Source organism: Rana temporaria, chromosome 3 (genome assembly GCF_905171775.1).
Source record: "Rana temporaria chromosome 3, aRanTem1.1, whole genome shotgun sequence".
In the NCBI taxonomy this organism is placed as follows: Eukaryota; Metazoa; Chordata; class Amphibia; order Anura; family Ranidae; genus Rana; species Rana temporaria.
The window spans coordinates 354,589,152-354,602,525 of NC_053491.1; the positions used below are offsets into that span (position 1 = coordinate 354,589,152).

The window sequence follows — 13,374 nt, forward strand, 5'->3', positions numbered from 1 at the left end:
TTTGCAGCTGTGGTGGCAGCTGTGCACATGCTCAGTTTTTAGTGAGTTTCTATGCTGATGATTTTCTCCCTATCACATCTGGGCAGCACATGTGACTATAGAATCTCACATGTGGGCATATACACAGTGGTAGATGACAGCCCTTTCCCTCCCTCCTCCTCCATGCTCACTAACCAGCTAAATACTATGGGGGCCAAGATATTACATGTAAATTAATGGTGGCTTCACCTCCCTATTATTCTAAGACAGAGGCTGGAGGGGTGGGGTGTTTGCCCCCTGTCATGGGACAGGGGGCAAACTAATAACTGCATTGAAATTACAATTATTCTAATCCTATTTTTCTCATCCCTTCTACCCTCAGAGGAACCCGTTGAATAATTTTCAGGTCTGAGGGAACCTTTGCTAAGTATTGTCCTACGGTGGTCATTGTGAAAAATACCTTACATTGGTTGTCAGTGGGAAGAATGGCCCCCGACAGTGGTGGTCAGAATGTCTCCCTATAGCTATCCAAAAAGCCATCTCCAATTTTCTTTGCTGCAATTTTCATCATTACGACATGACATTTGCTCCTGGTTACATTTACTCTACATAGCAGTAGAGTGAAATCTTGTCTTGCTGGTTGTAGCAGCATTGATGAGTTGTAGCCACAAGCCATGTCTTTGTAGGAAAAAAAAATAATGAAACCAGTTCTAAAAGGATAAATTGCGTCTTGAAGAGAAAAAAGCTTTTAAGTACTTAGGTGGCCAGAATGTCACAGCCAGCTAAAAAGATCATCGATGTCATGCCACTTGAGGTCAATTAACCATAGCTCAAGGAACCCCTAGAAAACTCTGGAGGTACCCTGGTTGAGAACAACTGTTTTAAAGCAGTGTTAAGCCCAAAACCAAACATATATAGCTGGATTCAGGTAGGGGCGCGCATCTTTGTGGCGGCGTAGCGTATCGTATTTACACTACGCCGCCGTAAGTCAGAGAGGCAAGTACTGTATTCACAAAGTACTTGCCTCCTAAGTTACGGCGGCGTAGCGTGAATAGGCCAGCGTAAGCGCGCCTAATTCAAATGAGGATGTGGGGGGCGTGTTTTTTGCATATTAACTGTGACCCGACGTGATTGATGTTTTTACGAACGGCGCATGCGCCGTCCGTGTACATATCCCAGTGTGCATTGGTCCAAAGTACGTCACAAGGACGTATTGGTTTCGACGTGGACGTAAATTATGTCCAGCCCTATTCACGGACGACTTACAGCTAGTCCAGCTATTTGGATATATATTCCCAATTAAGGGATGGGGCGTGGGACTGTACAAATGCAATTTGGGTGCAATTTGTCCAAACGATTATCAATAGGTAAGAGATAATAATAATAGCTCTGGAACCACAGAAACCATACACCATGGACAAAACTTGTATATATAAAAAATCATTTTATTATAATTTGTCACATTACTACATACAGGCGAAGCTAAAAGGCATGATCATATGAAAAATTGTATTTCACCATTAGTAGAAATGAATACTGTTATATACAGTGGGTCCGACATGTTTCGCCCATTCGGGCTTCCTCAGGGACATATATGTGTATAAAACAATCTATGAATGAATGAAAATATAAATGTAATGAAATACTGCAAACATATAGTCATACAAGATATACAGAACAAAAAATGTGTTGAAAACATAATTGCAATTGCATAAATATAATATGCATAAGCATCTATCACAAAAAAGAAGTATATCACAAAAGGTATTTTACTCAAAAAATGATGAAAAAAATATACGAAAAAGAAATAAGGAGAAAAAAATGTAATTATTAATGTCTGTCGCTATTCCCCAAACACACATATATTCAGAGTAAGTATGTACCTCAATGATGATCGTGATCAAAAGGCCACAGATGGGTCTGTCAAAAGTTGCCAGATGGATTGCAAGGTGCGGCTGGATCAAAAAAAGCGGGTCATATGAAGCCCGTCAGTCCTACTGGGGAGCATATGGAGGCAGTTTAAATTGTAGTAATATTTTGGAACTGGAATTTAAATCACTAGGTAAAGTGCAAAAGTGAAAAAGGAAAGAATGAGAAAGCATGTTTAATCAATTATGTAATGAATAATATTAAGGGATAATGAGTGCACCTATAGTTGGGCATTGTCAAAGAATATGAATGGTGATAATATTAATAAAAATATTATATTAATTTACGAGATATATAATTATATACTGTAGCTTGTTTACTTACTATTATCTAGATTAAAACCATGTTGAAAAGACAATGATAAATGGGGAACCTCCCTAATTTAATTACAATAAATAATTGAGTAGATGACAAGCAGCGCAGGTCCAGGTATTTGCAGCTAATGAATATTCATAGTTACATTGTATAAACTTGTGATGTGTATTGTTGCCAATTAACCTCTTCCCCACCGCGCCATAGCGAAAATACTGCCACAGCGCGGTGGAGTTATTCCGGGACGACGTCCCTGGGACGTCCTCCCAGAATCCTTCACTCGCGCGCCCCCTGGGGCGCGCTCGCGGAATCATCTGTGAGCGCCGGGTCTAGAAGACCCGGCGCATCACAGATCGCGGTAAATCGCCGCTGATAGCGGCGGTTTACCACGTGATCGCTCCGTCAAATGACGGAGCGATCACTTGTAAACAAACCGGCGTCATGTCATGACGCCGGTTCCTCCCTCTCCTCTCTGTACCGATCGGTACAGTGTGAGAGGAGAGGGGGGAGAGCGGCAGCAGCAGCAGCTGCTGTGGGATGGATCTGTGACACATGCAGTCACAGATCCATCCCTCCCTCCCTGTGCAATACTCTGCAATTAACCCCTCATACTCTGCAATACTCTGCAATTAACCCCTCATACTCTGCAATACTCTGCAATTAACCCCTCATACTCTGCAATTAACCCCTCATACTCTGCAATACCCCATACCCCCCATACTCTGCAATTAACCCCCCATACTCTGCAATTAACCCCCCATACTCTGCAATTAACCCCCATACTCTGCATTTAACCCCCCATACTCTGCATTTAACCCCCCATACTCTGCAATTAACCCCCCATACTCTGCAATAACCCCCCCATACTCTGCAATAACCCCCCCCATACTCTGCAATAACCCCCCCATACTCCGCAATACCACCCAATACTCCGCAATACCACCCAATACTCCGCAATACCTGCTAATATGACAGAAACGATTTTTTTTTACAGAATTTTCAGTGTTTTTTCTTTTATAGCGCAAAAAATAAAAATCGCAGAGGTGATCAAATACCACCAAAAGAAAGCTCTATTTGTGGGAAAAAAAGGACAAAAATTTCAGATGGGCACAATGTTGTATGACTGAGTAATTGTCATTCAAATTGTGAGAGCACCGAAAGCTGAAAATTGGTCTGGTGAGGAAGGGGGTTTAAGTGCCCAGTGGTCGAGAGGATAATGAGAGAAAGAAAGAAAAAGAAAGAAAAAGTATTATATAAACTTACGTAGAAAGATTTCCATTGACCTGAATAAGGTTAGGGGAAGCCGATGTACAACTGGCACACACAGCAATGTACTGATTGACACCGGGTACACAAGCCGAACTGGCGATCTAAAATATATATATGTATGTTTTTTATTTTTTATTTTTGTATATATTAATGTGCACAGTACAATATATACTGCAGTCAAAAAATGGGGTTAGAAGTAGCAGAGGTGAATGCAATAAAGTACCTCTTATTGCGTCTCCTGAAGGAAAGGTGTTGATAAGCACTCCAATCCTCAAGGGAATACGATAGGAGGCCACTACCGCAGCGGACCATACACTATGTCAGATAGAAAGGAAGAAAAAACACACAGAAAAAAAAATCTGTATGTAATGAAATATGCATTGAGTTGCACATGTAATATAAGAATATATGTCTCATTTACAAACAGGGAAAGAGGTATAGACAAAAATGGCGAATGGCAAGGAGAGAAGCAAGAGTGTTACCTTAGTATGACAGCTGGTGTGCACACGGTCTACCCCTGATGGCCTGAGCGGCTTGTCTGTGCTAGAAGGACTCCTAATATACTCCCCCAGCGTTCTGACGTAGCACACGTCTGAACGCTGGAGTGGGCGGGTTAAGTGCGACAGAGGAGGTGTGTGAAATACACCTCCTATGAGAGCCGTGCCGAACTGCCGCTCATGTCTGTGATGACAGGGCGCGATGACACGCCCCTTGGGCGGGATATGAAACGAAGGTCCGTCTCAATGTTGGCATATCATCCGCACGGCGATAATAGCACTTAAGGTGGGGTGAGCACAGCACCATGGCCTCCGCCATGGTTCAGAGCTGATTCAGCATCTGGTGGTCACCCAACTTGTAGGACTGACAGGCAAAACAGAACAACACGCTAGTTTGATCCGTGAATGGCCGTTACATGAAGGAGTTACTGGGCATGTTGATGATGGCAGTGCAAGTAGAAAATTGAAACGATCACCAAAGGATACAGTGAAAATCTCTGTGCATGTAAAGAGGAACAAATAACAACAGAAAAAAATAATAAAAATCAATGCAGCGAATATAAATATAAACTTACAATGTCAGAGATTGAGATTACATAATTCCTCAGAGGGATGTCATCAAAAATGCAATGAGTATACATCCTGTAATGGTGACACCCCTTTAGAATGGGAGATATGTTAACCCTTTACTTAATTATTAAATGTTACTATTAAAGGCATGGTATTTTTTACTCGTTTTCGTAATGTAATACTACTAAAGAAGACTGAGATTGGGAGATAAAAAAATATATTAATAAATGAAACCAGACCCAACCGCCCTATCTAATAGGAAAGTGGGTTGGAGCTTAAGGAAACTTCGGTAAATCCATCGGATCTACCGCAAATTGGGGGAGTGGAAGGATGACATGTATCAGGAAGGAAAGGGCCACAGGGTGGCAGATGTAAAAAGAACCACCGTGATGAAATATGGTTCATATTGGCAAGGAGCGAAGATTAAACACTTTTTCCTCTGATGTTAGGGTCTAGACTAACATAAATGAATAAATAAATAAGATGGATATACAGCGTACAGAATATTGGAAGCATACAGAGTGACAATGACCTTTTGCAAATTATAAGAAAGGTTTATAACTCATACTATCATTAAGGCCTGGATATATGGTGGCCCTTAGGGTATAAATCCATCGGGCTTCTAATTGCAGAAGACGTTAGTCCACCTCACCCCCTCTCTCGTTGGGTGCAATATGGGCAAGAGCAAAAAAGCCCATCATGCCTACGTCATGACCATGGAGAAGCCCCATGTGTCTGCTGATTGGAGTTTCAAGTAGTTTTTTGTTTACTGCCGACGCGTGGTCGCGTATCCGACTATACCCACTCCGGCTGGAGTGGCGAAGTAAAGTTGACGTAGAAAGCAGGATTGTTTTCCATATCCCTTCTAAATTGTAAGCTCTAACAAGCAGGGCCCTCTAATCCCCCCTGTATTGATTCGTATTGTGACTGTACTGTCTTCCCTGATGTAAAGCGCTGCGCAAACTGTTAGCGCTATATAAATCCTGTATAATAATAATAATATCCAGTTAGACCTGAATCTGCTGTTTCCTATTTTGCTATCCCTTCACCCTTCTACTACTTATCGTTTTTACCCGGCTGGGTAATAAAAGCACAGAAAAGACATGGGACATTGACTTTACTGCAGTACCCTAGACGGTGGAGATACAGGGGTAACATGCCACCCAAAACAAACCAGCAGCTACTTCAGGGGTAGTGCTACAGGACCATCAGGGGTTTGCACTACACTCTATGCAACATTAATAAAAAAAGTTTTGACTTTAAATACACTATAAGCAGATTTATAAAATCCAAAGAAAAAAAAAATGTTAACATTCTACAAGTGATCAGACTGGTTGTTATAAAGGGACAACTCCACTTTTGCTCCACTTTTCATCATTAGGCCTCGTTATGAAATTTGCTCCTGGTCACAAAATCATGTCTTGCTGGCTGTAGCAACATTCCAGAATCATAGCCTCAAGCCAAGTTTGTGTAGAAAACAAAAATCAAACTAGTTCTAAACACACAAATCACATCTTTAAAGGCAAACGACCCTTTACATATTTTACGTGTCATTTTAACACCTTCGTAAACAACTCTTGACTGCTGCAAAGCTTAGGCTTGTCTTAACCCCCTTTATTTAAAACACAACAAAACCTTGCCCCCCATACCCCCCCCCCCCCAAGAAGACACATAGACCACATTAAGGTGGAAGTAGGGCAAGGCCACAGCTTTATTGAACATAAGTATAATAACTTTCAAAATACCAGTAACCATGCCAGTCACGGTTATACCGTGAGCATATACAACAAACCGTATAGTCTAAGAGGCCTGCCTCCACCATCAGTGCGAGGCAGGCATTAAACTGACCTGTAATTAAACTCGAGGGCATAGCCCATAAAGTAATGCCAACTGCTGGCAAGGTAAAACTGCCAAGAAGCTGTGACGAAAACACACAACGGGCGGCTGGGTGGACAACTTGTGTGACGTCAAATTCTCCCGAGAGTAGAGAGGCGTGCCTCTGCGTAGCCTTTTGTAGAGTCTTGACTCCACCCAATCACCTCGTTCCATTGTAGCCAATCCCCCAAAGGAGCCACTCCGACTCACTGATTATGTTGATGCCCTGCTTAGTTGCCAAGCATCCAGCAGTCAAGGCTTCCTTTCCTTAGAGCAGGGCGGGTCAAGGGGCCTTCATTAAAGGGAATCTGACAAATAGTACTTTTTTCAAAATTCTGTGATGGAAGCTGCCATTTCCAGCTAGTAAGGTGAAACGTTGTACACTTCGGTCATCCAATAATGTGCTTGCAAAAAAAAAGCCTGTTTTGTTAAGTTTTTTTAACATGTTTAGTTATTCAAAATGAATGAAGATTCACCTTATTTAATAACAGTCACATGCTAGTATACAGCCTCTACTGCTTTCGTAAACTAATCTTAGTGTTCTAGGACAATGAAGTTCAGTTACATTATCTCTGCTGTGGAAAAGCATATGTCAACCTGAACTCTGACCTTCCCCTACAGTTGCAATCACATGACCAAATGCCTAGGCCAGTGATGGTGAAACTTGGCACCCCAGATGTTTTGGAACTAGATTTCCCATGATGCTCTTGTACTCTGCTGTGTAGTTGAGCATCATGGAAAATGTAGTACCAAAACATCTGGGATGCTAAGGTTCTCCATCACTGGCCTAGGCTATTGGTTAAGTAAGCAGCACTGAAGAGTATCCAAGACAGCATTTTCTCCATTAAACACTTGCCGACAGCCTACCGCATATTTATTGCATATTTACTGGTAGGTCAGCTCTGTTGCACGAAATCATGTACCTGTACATTATTTCATGCAATAGCCACTGGGCACGCTAATTGAACACAGGAGATGCCAAACAGTGGGTCCGCCAGACCCGATGTCCATGTCCACCCTGCGATCGTTCCCGGGAGAGGCAAAATGTCAATCTGTTGACACTCTCTCTTAATTCAGGCCCTAAGGTCGCCCCCATGAGGCCACATGGCAGAAGGTGCCAGGGGAGGCAGCAGCCTCTGCCCTAGCTGGTGCAATCATCTCCTGTGAAAAAATTAATGCTCAGTGCATCTAAAAAATAAATACCCTCTCCCAGCATCCTCTAGGGCTTCCCTCCCTGGGAACAGCTGAAGTGGCATCAATATTCATGCTGTGTTCTGCATAGCATCCATCTATTCATTCAGAACCTTCCTAGGTTACTTGGATACAGAGGGGGCCAGAGACAGACCCAACCAGCAGCTGAGCACACTGAGCAGGCTACACTAATCAATCACAGATCTCTGTTAAGCAGAGAGCTAAGTACATTTCCAGAGTATATTTTCTGTTAAGCAGGAGAATTAAAACAATATTACACTAATCCTAGCACCTACTCCTAGTAAATATGCACTTTCTTTTCCTGGATGAGAGTCATGAATTGCTATGGTGTGGGCAAGCCAACTGCCATCCCCATAGCATCAAATGATGCCATACATCCTGGCCCTAAAGTGTCAATAGTCATTATGGTTTAGGAGCTTGGCTTGTCAGCACCATGACATCTTATGACATGGTGCAAACTGGGTCCCGTGCTTACAGCACCCAAGGGGAACCCAAATGGCACCTAGGTTGATAAACAATGTACTAGCAGTATTGACCATGTGCTTATAGCAGGCAGACACTCCCACTTTCAGCAAGTGCACCAGCCTTGCCTGCCTTTAAAATAGCTCCTAACTGTCTTATATCGGGGGACTGTCCCTGATTTGGAACAAATTCCCTCTTTTTAATTTCTAAATTGCAGCATTTGTTAATTTCAATAGCCAGCATAAAATAAAATTAGTGTTAAAAAAAAACACTCTGCCTTAAGGGAGGCGTGTCAGGGGGTGTATCCTATGCTTACATACTTTTGCTAATAGGTGTCCCTCATTCCCATCTCAGAAAGTTGGGATGTATGCTTTAAGCAGATATAAAAGAGAGGAGGAGGAAGAATCAATACCAGGAGCCAATATGTGTGCTTCAGTGCAGGGATCATGCTGCTACCAGAGAAAGCCGAGTTACTGAGAGATGAGCATATTGGTGTGCTACTTTTCCTTTCACTATTCATTCACAGGGAGGGGACAACATCTGTAAGTGAAAGTGAAACTACAGCAGAGAAAAAAATGGTCTTGTTCCCTATCAGCCAGGACTGTGCTTTGTTTATAAAGCGTAGGACTGGATGGACAGAAATACAAATCCTTTGGCATCTAAAGCAGTTATAATATATGTATTACATTTCTATATTTGGGGGCACAAGAAACGAGATGTTAAAGGTGCCAAAAACAAATTTACAACATATTCATTTAGAGTAAAAAATACAAATTTGATTAAATAACAAGTTTAAAATAATGATAAACATTGTACAATTCATATAACAGTACAGCCACTTCTGCTCTACGTGTTTTGCACCAAAGAGCTTCCTCAGGAGTTTTCGGACTGCTGCATAGAATGGATGCTATTGATGAAAGAAGATAAACACTTGTAAATGTTTATAATAAACTGTATATACATAATATTATTACGGATATCACATAGTCATATTTTATTTGTAGAATTGTCAGTTTTGCCTGGAGCAAAACTATAATGCAGAGCAAAAGAAAATAAGTATTCTGCAGTAAAGTTTGAAGAAAATGTCTCAAAACTCAACGTACAAATTTGTTTTGAAGGTGCCTGTTTTCCTCTCAGCAAAATTAGATTCACTTTTTGCTGAGAGAACAGGCCCCCGCAGGTCAACGCTACATTGCAACATTTTTTTTTTATTGCCAAATATTATTAGGAAGTCCTATTTGCTTCTGCACTGAAGATACCAACAAGGCCATGCTGGTGCACCCGTTTAAAGCAAGCACTGAGCTGAATCTTAGCAGCTCCTCATTTTAAAATCAATATCTTCTATAACAACCACACACAATACACTGTAGTGATGCCATTACTTATTTATCAATACAGTAGCCCAATAACATCTAAGAAAATAATAATATATACAATGAGACGTCGGGCCTCTAGATACCGCAGTGAGAAGTGGAAGAGCATAGATGAACATCTCCAGCATACAAATGAAAATTGGATTGTATCTTTCCCCTCCCAAAAAAGCTGCAGCTTCCTGTGGCAGGCGGTAAAAATGATATAGGGAAGCAATCCGTAGCCCTGGACAGATTTAATAAAGCATTCAAGTAAAGAAAACACTTTTATCTTTTCCAAGGATCGCTGTTATATATCGTGAATCAAGTGGAACAGGCTGTCAGGGTCAAACAGGTACAGTTGTGACTGACGGCCGAAATTGATGCTGAAACCCACCTACTTAGGAAGTCACTAGCCTAAAGAACTGTGGCAATAAGTCTTCTACTCACCGGAGCTCCAAGTGTAATTGTATTGTTCTTTTACCTTTTTGTGTTGGTTTATATCTCTTCAAGGGAAACGATGGCCTTTTAGTTAGTGTGGACAACTGAGATTAAATGTATAATGGTTTTGTACTTATATTTTTTTATGCACTATGGGGGAGAGGAGGCAAAGGTCACCTCTTCTTCTAAATTCCAGCTCCACTATGTACCAATATAGCATTAACACCTTACCGCCCAGCTTATAGCAGAATGACAGCTGGGTGGTGGCTTAAAGGAGTTGTAAAGACAGAGGGCTAGATTCAGCAATGAATTACACCGGCGTATCTATAGATACGCCACGTAAATTCAAAGCTGCGCCGGCGTATCTTTTTTTCTGTATTCAGAAAGCAAGTTCCCCCGACATTAGCCTAAGATCCGACTGGCGTAAGTCTCTTACACCGTCGTATCTCGTTTCCAACGTAGAATATGCAAATGACCTAGATACGCCGATTCACAAATTTACGTACGCCCGGCGCTATTTTTTTACGTCGTTTACGTTAGGCTTTTTCGGCGTAAGGTTACTCCTGCTATTAGGAGGCGCACGCAATGTTAAGTATGTCGTTCCCGCGTCGAAATTTGAATTTTTTACGTCGTTTGCGTAAGTCGTTCGCGAATAGGGCTGGACGTAATTTACATTCACGTCGAAACCAATACGTCCTTGCGGCGTACTTTGGAGCAATGCACACTGGGATATGTACACGGACGGCGCATGCGCCGTTCGTAAAAAACGTCAATCACGTCGGGTCACCAAGAATTAACATAAAACACGCCCCCTCATCCACATTTGAATTACGCGCGCTTACGCCGGCCCTATTTACGCTACGCCGCCGTAACTTAGAAGGCAAGTGCTTTGTGAATACAGCACTTGCCTCTCTAACTTACGGCGGCGTAGCGTAAATACGATACGCTACGCCGCCGTAACATTGCGCGCCCCTACCTGAATCTAGCCCAGAAGCTTTTTTATCTTAATGCATTCTATGCATTAACCACTTAAAGGAGTTGTAAAGGAAACATTTTTTTTTTACCGAAATGACTGTTTACAGGGTATGGAGACATAATAGTTAACTGATTTATTTTCAAATTGATTAAAAATAGATAAAAATCAATCATATAATGTACCTTTAGTTTCGTTTTTGCATCTAGTTTCGTTTTTGCATGTTATCCTGCCTCTGTGCTAGACAGAGCCATAGAGCAGTGATGGTTTGGAAAATTAAACTAGAATCTCCCAGTACTGTGGTCATCAGGAAACAGACAACCAGGAAGTGTCTGTTCGCTCGTGCTCACGCATAAACATCACAGAGCGCGAGCGAAGCCGAGCCTTGCCGAATGTACCCGAGTGTACTGCACTCGGTATATGTCGGCGGAGGCGTTCGAACTGAGCGTGGGAAGCGGGTACTCGACTTGAGGCGCACGCTGGAGAAGCCGGGAGGACACCACTGAGGCCGCAGACGGACGCCGGACCGGACAATGGACGCTGGGAAGACACCAAAACTGTAAGTAATAAAATCATATAACATTTTTTTTTACAGGAATTTCGGGGGCAACTTTAGGGGTGCTCGGTATACGTGGGAGCGCGCTATACCGCGATAAATACGGTATTCCTTTAGTGATCCTTTAAGCCCCAAGCCTGTTTTTCAGACTCGGTGTTTACAAACAAGTTTTTTTTTGCTTGAAAATTACTTAGAACCCCAAACATAATAAAACATTTTCTAACACCCTAGAGAATAAAATGGCGGTCATTGCAATATTTTTTGTCACACCTTATTTGCGCAGTGGTCTTACAAGCGCACTTTTTTTTTAATATAAAAATAAGACAGCAGTAAAGTTAGCCCAATTTTTTTATATTGTGAAAGATAATGTTACGCCAAGTAAATTGATACCCAACATGTCAGGCTTCAAAATTGCTCGTGGAATGGCGTTAAACTTTTATGTGGGGGCACTTTAAGAGGGGAGAGGACTTGTTCTAGCGGAGGGGGGGTCAGATATGTGCTGGGGGATGCTTTGGGAAGGGAGAGAGCTGCAGCTAGCAAGGGGGGTCAGATATGTGCTGGGGGAGGCGCTTTGGGAGGGGAGAGGGATAGTGCAAGATGGGGATGGGGGGTCGGATATGTGCTGGGGGGTGCTTTGTGAGGGGAGAGGGCTAGTGTAAGGGGAGGTATGGCAGTCGAATATGTGCTGGAGGGTGCTTGGGGGGTCGGATATGGGCTGGGGGGTGCTTTTTGAGGGGAAAAGGCTAGTGCAAGGGGGGTCGGATATTGCTGGGGTGGGCGCTTTGAGGGATCGGATATAGATATGTGCTGGGGGTTGCTTGGGGGGTAGGATATGTGCTGGGGGGTCCTTTGTGAGGGGAGAGGGCTAGTGCAAGGGGGTCGGATGACTCAGCCTCACGATTGAGAAATGCACCACAAACGCACCAAAAAGCACTGTAAAAAAAAACACCACGCTTCTTTTGAATGAATGCTGTGCATAGGGCAGCCCATCCAAGTGACTGGGCTGCCCTATGCGTAATGAGTGAGAACGCTACAAAACACCAAAAAAATAACACATGCGGGAATGTGAGTTCCCACCACACAGAGATGTAAACAGGGCCTGGCAGCTGAGTGTCCCCATCCACTTCACCCTATGCACTTGTATACAATTGGACACTATGCAATCTGATTGTACAATCTCTGTACAATTTACTTCAGATTTACCAGAGCTATGGAATAGTATGACCCACCTGAACAATATATTCAATTTGTAGAAAATCAGACAGGCCTTTGCACTACATAGCTAATGGGAGATCTAAAGGAGATTGTACAATCAGATTGTACATAAAATGGGTGGAAGGTGGTATAGTAGCCACTTCCGGACCGCCTGCCGACAATGTACTGTGCCCAGGCCCACCCCCCCACCACCACACCCATTGTGATTTTACACAGCGGGTATCTGTGCACAACTCCTGGCCAATAATTCATGGCCGACCCTGTTGATCAGCTGTGTCCAATCACAGCCTAGAGCCCTATGTTGACAATCAAAACAGGGCTCAGTACAGAGGGAATAATCTCTCTCTTTCTTATCCCTGCAAAGGGAAAGAAACAAAGATGTGTTAGTAAAGCACATAATACAAACATTACACACTGTTTGGCACACATTTAACCCTTTGATCACCATAGATGTTAATCCCTTACCAGCCAGTGTCATTAATACAGGGACAGTGTATATTATTAGCACTACTCACTGTATTAAGGTCAGTGGCAGTTAGTCAGTCCCCCCCAAAGTCAATTTGTGTCAGATTTCCCATCACAGTCCCAATATAAGTTGTTGACCACCCCCATTAGTAGTATAAAAAATACAAAAAAAAAAAAATCCAGTATACACAGTATACCATAGTTTGTAGGCACATTGGGCCAGATTCTCGTAGATGGGCGTAAAACTCCGCGGGCGTAACGTATCTCATT

The 13,374-nt window shown here is 42.6% G+C and overlaps 1 long non-coding RNA gene across 1 annotated transcript; it reads right to left on the reverse strand.

Moving 5' to 3' along the window:
* Positions 1-1,403: 1,403 nt before the first annotated feature.
* LOC120930869 lies at positions 1,404-4,189 on the reverse strand. Its single transcript, XR_005747762.1, has 5 exons — positions 3,972-4,189; positions 3,713-3,804; positions 3,484-3,590; positions 1,863-1,976; positions 1,404-1,589 (listed from the first exon to the last, which is right to left on the reverse strand). It is a non-coding gene; the product is annotated as an uncharacterized LOC120930869 (long non-coding RNA).
* Positions 4,190-13,374: the final 9,185 nt, after the last annotated feature.